We start from the raw sequence: 13,246 nt of genomic DNA on the forward strand, positions 1-13,246 counted from the left end.
TTTAAATATTGCATGTAATTATATTTTTTGCTTTGGACAAGATATAAAAAAGAAAAACATAAAACAGATGCTGCCCATTTATATAAACACAACAAATTCATTTAAACAGGAAATGGAATGCTACTATTTTTTATATTCATAAGCATTTCTCGGAGTTTTTGTTTCTTACAGTGGCTTGTTCAAGCTGCTCTGTGCATCTCATCACCACCAGCACTGCCACCATCAGCCACTGATATCTACTACTGGACAGAGATAACAGATATCCTTTACCATGCATTACAGTTCAGCTATAAATGTCCAAGCTGCTCCTGCAAGTTTTCTATTGTAATCGACTCATCTTCCATTATGTAGTGGTCTTGCTCTTTTATTGTTTCTCAGAACTCAGCACAATTTCTTCAAAGTCATAATTTCATCTTCCACTCTACATCTATGCACTGCAAATCACTGTAAAGTGCATGGTGGAAGGTATTTCCCATTGTGCTATGTATTAAAGTTTCTTCACATTCTAGTCACAGTCAAAGTCCGGGAAGAATTCCTGAATGCTTGTTTGCACAACATGATTAGTCTTAGGGTGGTTGACACGGGGGGTGGTACAAATAGTATATTGCAGTATATTCCTGGACTCCTCACTTAATACTGCTGTTTGAAACTTTGTTAGTTGGTTTTCATTGGGCAGTTGGCATCTTATACAAGGCTCTGCCAGCTTAGGTTTTTTTAATACCTCTGTGACACTCTCCCATGGAGTGAAAAAAACCTGTGTCCATTTGTGCTCCCCTTCTTTGTTTATGTTCAATGGGTGTCCCACTCACTTGAGGATAATTCTATGGTGGGTTGTATGACTAAACACTCTTCTTTGTAGACTCATTACATTTGCCCAGATTAATAGCAATGATCCAAAGTCTGCCACCTGCTTTTCCTATGACTAGGTATATGTGATCATTCCATTTCATATCCCCACTGTTATGTGAAAAAATTTGCTGAGTCCAATCGTCATCCACTGATATTGTTGACATAGAATACTTCATTCATTTATTTGGTGAGGTGCAAAATCTTAAATTTCTGAATGTTTAAAACATGTTGCCTATCTTCACATCTCTTTGAAATTTTATCAACAGCTACTTTAATATCTGTGCAGTTTTTTTTCATGCAATATTTCAATAGAGATAACTGCATCTCATGCAAAAAGTCTATGGTAGTCCTTATTAATATTATCTGCGGGGATATTGATATACAACATGAGCAGCAAGGATTCCAGTACCCCCCTCCCAGCTTATCCGAAGTAATATCAGGTTCTGTGAATGGCTCTCCGTACAAGATAACATTCTCCGTCCTCCCTACCAAAAAATCCTCAATCTTGTCACAAATTTTGTTTGATAATCCACATGATTGTACTTTTGTTAATAAGTGTTGGTGTGGTACTGAGTCAGTGAATGCTGTAGCTTACTGACTTTGGATCCCTGGCCTCAAGACGCCATGTGAGAAAAGTACAAATTAGTTATTGAATGCTGGATGTTACAAGAATTCATGTTGGTTGGCATGGACAATTCATTTTGTCCAACATAGCTTGTAATGTTTAAGCTCTGAATAAGTTCTAAGATTCTACAATTAATTAATGTCAAAGATATTGGTTGGCAGTGTCACTTCTGCCGCCCTTCTTATAGACAGGTGTGAAATGAGCTTTCTTCCAAAACTGTGCAGAGTTGTCTGAAAGACAGACAGCATAGTATGGTTAAAAGAGAGGCAAACTCAGCCATAAATTCTGTATAGACTCTAATAAGGATTCCCTAGGTCTTTGTTCAATTTTTAATAATTTCGGCTGTTTCTCTACACAGTTGAAGCTAATATCTACATCATTTATTTTTCTTGTGGTCTGAGGTTAAACTAGGGTATGTAACGTTCCCTCTTTCTGTTTATTTAGGTTTGATTTGTTTGATTGTTATTCTTTATTTCTATTATTCTGAATCTTTTTTTCTTTTATTAAATTGAGCCTGAAACTTACGTAATAAAGACTTCACATGAAGTACGATTTGCAGCATAAACAAAAATTAATTTCGGAAATGTAATCCACTGAATATTAAAAGTAAAGCTTTTGAACAACGCGTGTGACTGACTAGATACATTCAGAGGGTACGTACATTCGCGTGCGAGTGGTTGCGGTCTGATGAGAAATTTTCATTGTGAAATAATTTCGTCGTAACTCACTCGGAGATTGCGAACGTACATTCAGAGTAGAGGCACGTACGTTCTATCATTCCCCGTGGCCTGGGTAAAAGAATGGCAATTATTTAAATCTAAGAGTATTTCTTTTGCATCGGACTAGTATTTTTATAAGAAAAAGAAGACTGCAGGTTCTGAATGTCTCGGCAAAACGAATCGGAAGTAATTTTAGCGGCCACGAAAGGAAAGTAGAGAGCACAATCACGTACCTCTATTGTTGAGCAGCGCTGTTTTGAAGATCTTCGGTTCCATCTAAAACTCGCCTTCTCTGCTTAACATAAATACTCCATAGGAATGGGAATAAGGCTTGTTGTGCGATGAAAATAATATAAAACACATCTTGCGTCTTTTAACTCATTCATTTACCACACACACACACACACACACACACTAGTAATTAGACAGTACGACATCCCACCAGCCCATCAGAACAAAAAGGTAGTCGTTCATACCAGAAAGAAAAAACGAAGGGCGAAATTGTTCCTATGTCTCTCAAAGATAGAAAGTTTACCAGATATTTCTCTGGTGTGTCACTGTAACAATTTTTCAGCACCTCTGCGATTAAATCACAATATTTTCAGTTCCTTTACATCGCCCCCTTGGGCGAATTGTCTGAAGAAATGTCAATTTTGCGGGCAATGAGCCCAAACACTTTGCACACTGGTAGTCCTTGACTGTTATTCACACGTAATGGGATTGCACTGTCAGTGTCTCTCTCCCGATCACTTCATTCTACAAACATGGTTTTGATACCAGTTTTGACACATGACAATGAGGACAAAACATTTATATAAGGATACACAGAAAACATGTAAAACACACATAAACTTACATACTATACACACAAAATTATTACATCGTCCTTGACATAAAATCATCACATTTGGATAATTGTTACATCCTCCTATTACCTTCTTTCTTCTCTCTTTTTTTTGTATTGTATACACAAAATTATTTTATTGTTTCTTGGTACATCGCATTATACAAAGGTATTACATTGTTTTATACACAGTCTATCGCTATATAAACAGTCTTCTTTTACACTTGCTGCTCATAAAATTCATAATTCCTAAGTCTTTTTTTTTTATTTAAAAAAATTTTCAGGAAAGTCACATATTTATTAGAGTGTTCGGATCTAGATTGTGGGTTAATAGTCGTGTCTGGGGCAGCAAGAGGCGTTAGCTCTTGCTTAGAGTTGGTTCTGCTTTCCACTGCTTCTCTCTTCTACGCCAAGATCTGCTTAGTGACATCCTCTCTGTATTTTACTATTGTCTCGTCATGGGTAATATAAACATCTAACAAACAAAAATTCACATGGATTAATACTTAGTCTAACTTAATAAGCGTTGTTCAAAGGTAACGTGGGGCGTGAATCATGAGCTGGGGTAGTCAGACTTTATTTCGGGTTTCAGGAATCTGTGTTTCTACATGTCTTGGCACTTCGTTGGGTGTCCATTTAAACGTAGATTTTGCTTTGCATTTAAATTGTCCTTCTGTGTTATGCCGTTAGCCAATAATGTGTCATATGCACATAACTGCACTCGCAACAATCAGTTTGGTGGCGCGCTGCGCGCCGTGTGGAACTCGGCAGTTGCGCGGGCCCAACCGCCGTAAAGCGATGCCGCGCGTCTCGGTCCAAACTTTTCAGTGTCTCGTGCAGTGTTCGCAGAGTTTGCAAAAAAAAAAAAACAACCGCACTTGTTTCCACTTGCTGTACACCTTGGCTGTGGGAAGGGACCACTCGGTGCCTCCGAAGTCCACTGCACAAAGGTAAGTACTGCACTTCACTATTTGGCTAGCAACGGCACACTGTCCTATGTAGTGCACAAACACTTGTACCGCCGCAGTCTTCGTCGATTCACTATGTCTCTTTTACCTCGAAGGAAAAGGTTCGTGATATGAAACGTATTTTCACTTGTCTATTTGCATATAGCTCACAGGTCACTGACACTGAATAACATTGTCGCACTGTCCTGTCCATTCAGAAACAAAACTGTAGCTCATGATATCACTAGCTTGTCTTTTATGATAAATGCCCACGTTCGTTATTTGTTCCAGCGATTTTTTACTGAAATTATGGTCATGGCACTCGGTCGCCATTGTAACGTTCCCTCTTTCTGTTTATTTAGGTTTGATTTGTTTGATTGTTATTCTTTATTTCTATTATTCGGAATCTTTTTTTCTTTTATTAAATTGAGCCTGAAACTTACGTAATAAAGACTTCGCGTGAAGTACGATTTGCAGCATAAACAAAAATTAATTTCGGAAATGTAATCCACTGAATATTAAAAGTAAAGCTTTTGAACAACGCGTGTGACTGACTAGATACATTCAGAGGGTACGTACATTCGCATGCGAGTGGTTGCGGTCCGATGAGAAATTTTCATTGTGAAATAATTTCGTCGTAACACACTCGGAGATTGCGAACGTACATTCAGAGTAGAGGCACGTACGTTCTATCATTCCCCGTGGCCTGGGTAAAAGAATGGCAATTATTTAAATCTAAGAGTATTTCTTTTGCATCGGACTAGTATTTTTATAAGAAAAAGAAGATTGCAGGTTCTGAATGTCTCGGCAAAACGAATCGGAAGTAATTTTAGCGGCCACGAAAGGAAAGTAGAGAGCACAATCGCGTACCTCTATTGTTGAGCAGCGCCGTTTTGAAGATCTTCGGTTCCATCTAAAACTCGCCTTCTCTGCTTAACATAAATACTCCATAGGAATGGGAATAAGGCTTGTTGTGCGATGAAAATAATATAAAACACATCTTGCGTCTTTTAACTCATTCATTTACCACACACACACACACACACACACACACACTAGTAATTAGACAGTACGACATCCCACCAGCCCATCAGAACAAAAAGGTAGTCGTTCATACCAGAAATAAAAAACGAAGGGCGAAATTGTTCCTATGTCTCTCAAAGACAGAAAGTTTACCAGATATTTCTCTGGTGTGTCACTGTAACAATTTTTCAGCACCTCTGGGATTAAATCACAATATTTTCATTTCCTTTACAGGTAGTATCCTACATTTTTCTTTGTAAAGGAACTTTTTACCTCTAGCACTTTTAAAAGCCTCTGTTTTCAAGGGAAAAAAAGAATGTCCACAAGTTTTTTCTGGTATGCCATATCTGGCTGAAGCTGCTCAGTGATGATTAGATCCCATAAAGCTTCCAAATTACAGTGATGTTGGTTGCTAAGTTTCACCCACTGCTCCAAACAGTCCAAGACAAGACTGAATAATTTAGGAGGCAAGTTGAACTGCTATAGAGTATCTGAGTGTTCATCCAACCTGGAATGTACATGTGCAACTGTGTGAACATGTCTGATGTCATCTTGGAAAATGCAAGTATCCACAACATACTCACCATGAAGAGTTAGAAGAAGGTGCAATAACAGATCATCAATGATGTTGAAATAAACATCATGATTCAAGTTCACAGTGATGTGTATGAGTTCAGCCTAGTCACAGCATGAACACCACCACACAACTACATCCAGCCTAAACACAACACCTCCCCCCCCCCCCCCCCTTGAACAAACATACACACACATTGCACACATTGTGAGTTACACACTTCACTGAGCCTTCAGTGCACTCAGTACTTTAGATCATTTGAAATGAGACAACAGAATGGGGTTGCCTCATAGTCAGTTAATGTCCAGTTCTTGTGTCTTTTTGCCAACTGAGACATGCAGCTTTATGTGCCATTGTGAGCCAACATCAAATGGCGGTGGCATGCCATTCCCTTCACAACTGTCCCATTCAGTTAGGATCTTTTTAAATCCACTGTTCTTAAGCTGTATTACATTGCTGCAAGTGATGCATCATTTTTTGAGACTTCGACAGTTCATGTTGATAACCGACACATTGGCAGATGCATTTGCAAAGTGGAAATGGGCACATCCAAATATGATAGCTCCTTTCTGCCAGCCTGTCATTTTGACTGACCTTACTACACTGGTTCTAAACTGCTGACTGCCACATAAACACCACTTCACTGCCATAAGTTACATCAGTCTTGAGGAGACATTTGACTATCTGCTACGACAGTTATTAAATATTTCAAAGTGATCAGTGCGCTCTTTTAAAGGCATGACTAACATCTTGTTTGGTGAACCAATTAATCCAGTACGTGGCCAACTACTCTTCTAAACACTAGCCACAGCATTTCTAGATGCTCCTGCACAGAGTTAAACTTTTCATGTTCCTCTTTGAGATATGACAGTGCTGCCTGTTACCTACTCCATTCTGTTTCCTGTACAATTTCTTCCCATCCTGTAGTAATTTCTAACATGCATCTTCTCATTCCTTGCTGGAGTATCACTTGGTTTTCAAATGGTTTTTACCTTAAAAGTCTGTATCCAACTACAGGAAGTGATAATTAATATTATGCTCTGACTATAAGCTTTCTCTCTCACACACAACCGAAGCTTAATTTTCAAAACACTATTTAGGTTATTAATAGCACCCTGGGCCACTTTTATTCTTCTGTTTATTTCATTTGTTGTTCATCCAGTGATTGTCTTCAACTACCCTAAATACAAAATTGATCTTACAACTTTGCTGTTAACAATCTTTGTGTGTGTGTGTGTGATCAATGTACATGATTGTAATCTTATCAGAGCTTATTTTCAAGCCTACTTTCAAACTTGCTGCATTAAGTTTCTTAAAGTCTGTCTGCATTAGAGGCAAACAATTCAGTGGCATAGTAGAACACAAGGGGTTCATTTATGTCCAGTAAAACAATGATTCACAATTTGGTGTTATTACCCCATGAGGCGTAAAATGAAAATTTGTGAGGGTTAAAAATAAAATGGGTTCAATAAAGATTTAGTGGCCACTCTAAATTAATTTGTTAAAAATAATCTCTATTATCAAAATATTGGTAGATTAATATATGACATATCACATCACCAACAGCAGCATCAGCTATCTGACATGCATTTCTGGATAAAAGTCTCTTCTAAATACCACCATCCACTGCTGTCTTCAGCAATACAAATTAGTGTAGCTCTGGCACATTTTCCAATGGTGTCAACCTACCTTCTACTCTCAATCATTTTGTATTTCCTGGAATTCAGAAAAGAACTTCCTTTGGCCATCTACTATCCATCTTCCTGAATATTGTCCAAGCAATTTCAATTTTTTTAATGACTATCACAGTTATCTCTCATTGTAGATGTGCCGTAATCCATTTCCTGTCTCTCCCACTAACTTGCAACATGCATCTCTCCATTATTCAATGAGCCATCCTTGTATTTTGAATGGTCTTCGTGTTAAAAGATCATGCCTCACTGTCATGAGACAAAATGATCTGACTTTCAACATTCAATTACACACACTTTCAAAAATTTCATTTTGAAACTCCATTTAGTTTACCAACAGCACTCAGTGGAAGTAATGATCTGTCACAGCAATAGCTTCTAACAGTAAGTTTTTTTTAAGATTTTGAAAACTGATGTGCATTGTAAGGCCATTTTCAGTGGATAAAGTATTTTCAGTGAAATTACAGGTTCTTAAACTTTATAAAGGCAGCAAATTTTTAAGAGATTTTTCAAACACAGAACTGATGGTTTGTTGTTAGTAGCTGTTATTACTGAAGAGCTCTTATGATTACTGATTCCATTCACTGTAATTTGCAAGTTTTAAAGTAGACTTTCTACTGCAGCAGCAAGAAAAATGTGGAGAACAAAAGTATTGTAACAAATAAGCAGATGCAGTAGACATCCCACTGATTGATTATTTTTTGGTTTACTGAAAAATGTAGAAAACATGTAGGTTTCAGTTGTTTGAATTAACTTGTTACTCTAAAAATAGGATACTTTTGTTACATTCTAATGTTTAAGTAGGCCATAAACATTGTTTAGGGTATTTGATAACGCCTGATTTCACTCAGGGGTAGTCATCTAAAAAAGATTGGGAACAACTGCATTAAAATATATTCATCCTTCTTTCTCCCAGATCAAGGACTGAGAAACCTCCTACAGAAATTCCAAGGATCCCATAGTCTACATATAGTTAATTTAAAAATTGTAATAGTATTCAACTTTACACAAAAAGCCATAATAATAATACTTTACAAATATAACAAAACATAGCATACGTTTACTTACTTTGAAAATATTTTGTCACCCCACACACACACACACACACACACACACACACACACACACACACCCTTATTTTGTAATGTAACTCCCATGAGACAATCAGTTTTAGCTTTCATTGCATGCCCTACCCAGAAACTCACTTCCAGTTTATGTCTGTCTCTAATAATCTTCAAAACAATATATTCTTGTCCATAAGAATTTTATAATCATTTGTATCACTTCATTAAAAAGACACACAAATTGCATATATCATCACACAAAAATAAAATGCATCTATTTCTTCGCACCCTCTCAAACTGGACACAAATGATATATATGTTAACCAGAAATGAAACTAAGTTGACTTACCCATTATTGTGACATTTAGTAAGATTTCCAGTTGTCTTGTAACAGTCGATAAACATTAGAAGCTAGCAAGTAATTACAAGAAATGAACGCAACATGAATTTGAGTACATAAATCTGATTGTGTAGATAGAATTAGAAATTAGTGTAAGCTGTATTAAAAACCACTGCACTCCAATGAATACTAAAATATATGCTGATTATTAAACTTGACCATTTTCTAAACATGACAACACTAAAGTGTGATTCTTCATGCTTTCTCAATCAAACTAATAGTTTACAAGGTTTTGGGGTTATGTGCTATTTTGACAACTTCCCTTGTTGTCTTCCTCAGGTGTCAAGTGCAGATTTTGTTGCTTGCTGTTGCACCCCAATTAAACTGTGAATGGTCTTTTCCAACACCATTAAATAAGAGAAACAGTCGACATAAATTAGGTAGGTACTTCCCAAATACTTGTTACTGGGGCTTCTGCCTGTTCCAGTCATGAATCAAACTTGGGAAGAACAATTACTTAAGTGGCTCTGTATGAGCTGTAATTATTTTAATTCTGTCCTCATTATCGCTATGGACATGGTACTAGGGAGCTGTAGTACACTACTAGGTTTATCATTTAAAGCTGGTCCTTGAAACTTTGTAAGCAGGCTATCTCGGGATAGTACGTGTCTATCTTGAAGCATATGCCAATTCAGTTTATTCATCATCTTCATGATATTCTCTCCAGGTCCAAACAAAACCATGACTAGTCATGCTGCCCTTCTTTTTACACATTCTTTTTACATATTCTATGATAGGTCACATGAGTGTTTTGTGAACAATCTCTTTTGTAGACTTTTTGAATTTCTCTAGTCTTCTACCACGAACCTGCTTTACCTACAACTAAGCCTGTGTGGTCATTCCATTTCATATCCCACAAATTGTTAGACCCAGGTGTTAGTTTATCTGTTTGAATTGTGAATTGTTGATATTGTAGTCACTAAGTACAATGTTTTTCTGTTTTGTGAATTGCAGAATTTTTCATTTCTGAACATTTATGGTTGTATTGTTGTTAATAAATATTGATGTGGTACTTAGTCAAATGCTTTTAAAACTCATACTGCATCTCAGTGACTGTCTTGATCCATGGATCTCAAAATGTCATGTAAGAAAAGTGTCTGTTGGTTATGGATGATCAATGTTTACAGAATCCATGTCGATTGTCTTAGACAAATTCACTCAGTTCAAGATACCTCATAGTGTTTAAGAACTGAATATGTTTCAGGATTCTACAACAAACGGATGTCAAGCATACTGGACAGTAGAGTTGTGGGTCACTTCTGCCACACTTCCCTTAGATGAGAGTGAAATATGCTTTCTTCCAACAACTGGGCAAAGTTTCTTGTTTGAATGACATATGGCATATAATGGTTAAAGGAAGGGCTAACTTAGCTGGAAGTTCTATACAGAATCTGATATAGATAAGGTCCTAGAGCTTTGCTCAATTTTAGCAATTTCACATCTTTCCCAACATCACTGACACTAATACCTATATTATTCATCATTGCAGTGGTGCAAGAATTACATTGAGACACTACTCCTGGCTTTTTCTTAGTAAAGAAATGCATGAAAATGGAATTCAACATTTCTTCTCTTGTTTGCTACCCTCTATTTTGGTTCCTGTTTTGTTCACTAGTATGTGGGCACTTACTTTGGTACCACTAACAACTGCCCCATGTGATCAGAATTTCTTTGTGTTTCAAGAGACATCTCTCAATGAATTCTATTGAAGACTTACAAGTTGCCCTCTTGACAGCCACATGCATTTCATTCAGCATTACTCTATCTATAGCCCTATACTTTGCTTTTCACCTGCTGTGTAGTAGTCTCTATTTTTATAAGTTTCTTTGCAGTGACTGCATGAAATGGACAGCCCTTCCTATCATGATCTGTTCTAAAAGGTACATATCTAGTAAAAGCATGGTCAGCTGTTCTTTTAAGTCTGAGCCACAGTTATACTACATGTTCCTCTCCAGGGCCAAATGTTTTGAATTCCTTCTGGATGTAGGACACTACTGCCTTTCATTTAGTTACTGAACATATAAATCCTTTTGTGTTTTAGTTGGTCTTTGTATTTTGGTACTCATTATTGTTACAACTGCCTCTTAATCACTGATACGAGTTTCAGAGTGGACATCCTCAAAGAGGTTAGGTTTTCCTCTAAAATTTTCAGTTACATCTGGAAGCAAGTCTGTTTGTCAATAGAATAATATGATCATAAGTTTACAGCCACCACTGATACTGACTCTTGCCCAAACAATCTTGCAAGAAGTTTCAATTTTTATTTAGGTTCATTTGATTTTCTTCTCTTTTTGGACAAATACAACAACATTAGCCTGTTCTTTTGATGTTGTTGTTGTGGTCTTCAGTCCTGAGACTGGTTTGATGCAGCTCTCCATGCTACTCTATCCTGTGCAAGCTTCTTCATCTCCCAGTACCCACTGCAACCCACATCCTTCTGAATCTGCTTAGTGTAGTCATCTCTTGGGCTCCCTCTATGATTTTTACCCTCTACGCTGCCCTCCAATACTAAATTGGTGATCCCTTGATGCCTCAGAACATGTCCTACCAACCGATCCCTTCTTCTTGTCAAGTTGTGCCACAAACTCCTCTTCTCTCCAATTCTACTCAATACTTCCTCATTAGTTATGTGATCTACCCATCTAATTTTCAGCAATCTTCTGTAGCACCACATTTCGAAAGCTTCTATTCTCTTCTTGTCCAAACTATTTATTGTCCATGTTTCACTTCCATACATGGTCCTTTTGATATATATTTAAATCTTCACAAAAATGTATTTTGCGTTTTAACCAGATTTCTGAATCTAGTATTACATGAGGTCCACTGTTGTTTTGGAGCACTTCTAATTCTGAAACTTTGTTATGCTTCCACAGTTAATCACTAGGATTTTAATACCCTCACCTGTAGAGGACGCTTTCATTATCTAGAATGGATGGAGTGTTTCTCAATCTGAAAAAAACCTTGTGCACATGCTACAGTTAATAACTGTAAGATTGAATGCATATGATAGGGTGACAGCACTGAAAAACTGTAACTACACATACACTTTGTAACAGTACTGATATCTTACATCCAGTCTATGAGAACAGTAGGAAAAACTATGGCACAAATAGAAATACTATCCATTTACTTAAACTGAAAAGTTTGCAGAAAATCAGGATACTGTTCTTCAATGCTCTGTAAAATCAAAGTAAATCATCAAGTAAATTCAATGCCCAATTCACCGAAGTGGCGTCAAATAGAAAGACTTGCACCCAGTGAACGGTCTACTCAATGAGAGGCCCTAGTCACATGACATTTACATTTTATCAAGTAAATATGGTAAAGGAGTAATTTAAGGAGTAAGGATGACAACTCAGCAGATAGTAGAGGCACTGAGCTGTTGAAAGGCACATCAATGAGACTGAGAATTTGCTTAGTTTTCAAACAAACCTATAAGTGCACACAGATACACACGGCTACTTTGTGCTGGCTGAATGCACTGTACCAGAACTCCTGTTCAACAGCTCTACTGGGGTGAGAGGCTGAGTCAGGTGCAATGGGCAGTGGGAGGCAAGAAGCAGGAAGAAGGATTGTAGAAGAATGTCTGACATCTGGGAGGAAGAGTTAGCAAGTGCATAAGAGCTGAAAGCATGATGGAGAGACACAGGGTGTGTGAAGTAGGAATGTGACAAGGCAAGGGACCCTCTGAGTTTGCGCATCATGCGGTATTAGGGAAGTTAGTGTCCTAGGGCAATGGTGAAGATGGTTGTGGTGCCGGGGCCTAGTGGAGATCAAGGCCGCAAGGACTACAGGATCTGTTAGCACCCTGCCCCACACCCTCCTCTATCGCTAACTCGGGACCCTAACTTCACTCTATGAACTCAGTAGTACTAGTGCCCATGCAATATTCCTACACCATGACCCTGCTGCTTCTCCCTCAGCCACTTGTCCACAGTCCTCCTTCCTACTCCCTACCTCCTTTGTTCCCTTGTGCACTTGATTCAACATGACCTCTCACTCCTGTAGAACTGCATTTTCTGCAGTGGTTTTAGCTGGCACAACAATGTAGTCATACAGGTGTTTGTATGTGTTTGTGTATATACATGTGTACTCTATCCCAAAAAGAGATTTATCTGAAAGTTAGTGAAGTTCTCAGTCCTGCCTATGTGCCTTTCAATGACTCAGCAGCTCAACTATTTGATGAGTCATTACCCTTGCTAGTTGAATTATATAACTCTTCAAACAGATATTCCATGAATGGGTTAATATTTTGTCAAGCCAGTGAAAAGGTGCTTAGTACTACCCAATCATTGTTAACAAACAATTTTATTCCATACACCTTTTACTTGTACAGAAAGGATGATAGGATTCCTTCATTGTACTAAAGAGTCAAGAATTTCCAATAGTCAGTTTGACAGTTTGGTGCTTTCCTTTGAGACTCACTACCATATATGCAGCTTCACATGTTGATATTAATGATAGATTTTGCCAGACAAAATTTCTTTGCACTGGCCTTGTTAGTATAGGT

The sequence above is a fragment of the Schistocerca gregaria genome, chromosome 3, assembly GCF_023897955.1.
Source record: "Schistocerca gregaria isolate iqSchGreg1 chromosome 3, iqSchGreg1.2, whole genome shotgun sequence".
Classification (NCBI taxonomy): domain Eukaryota; kingdom Metazoa; phylum Arthropoda; class Insecta; order Orthoptera; family Acrididae; genus Schistocerca; species Schistocerca gregaria.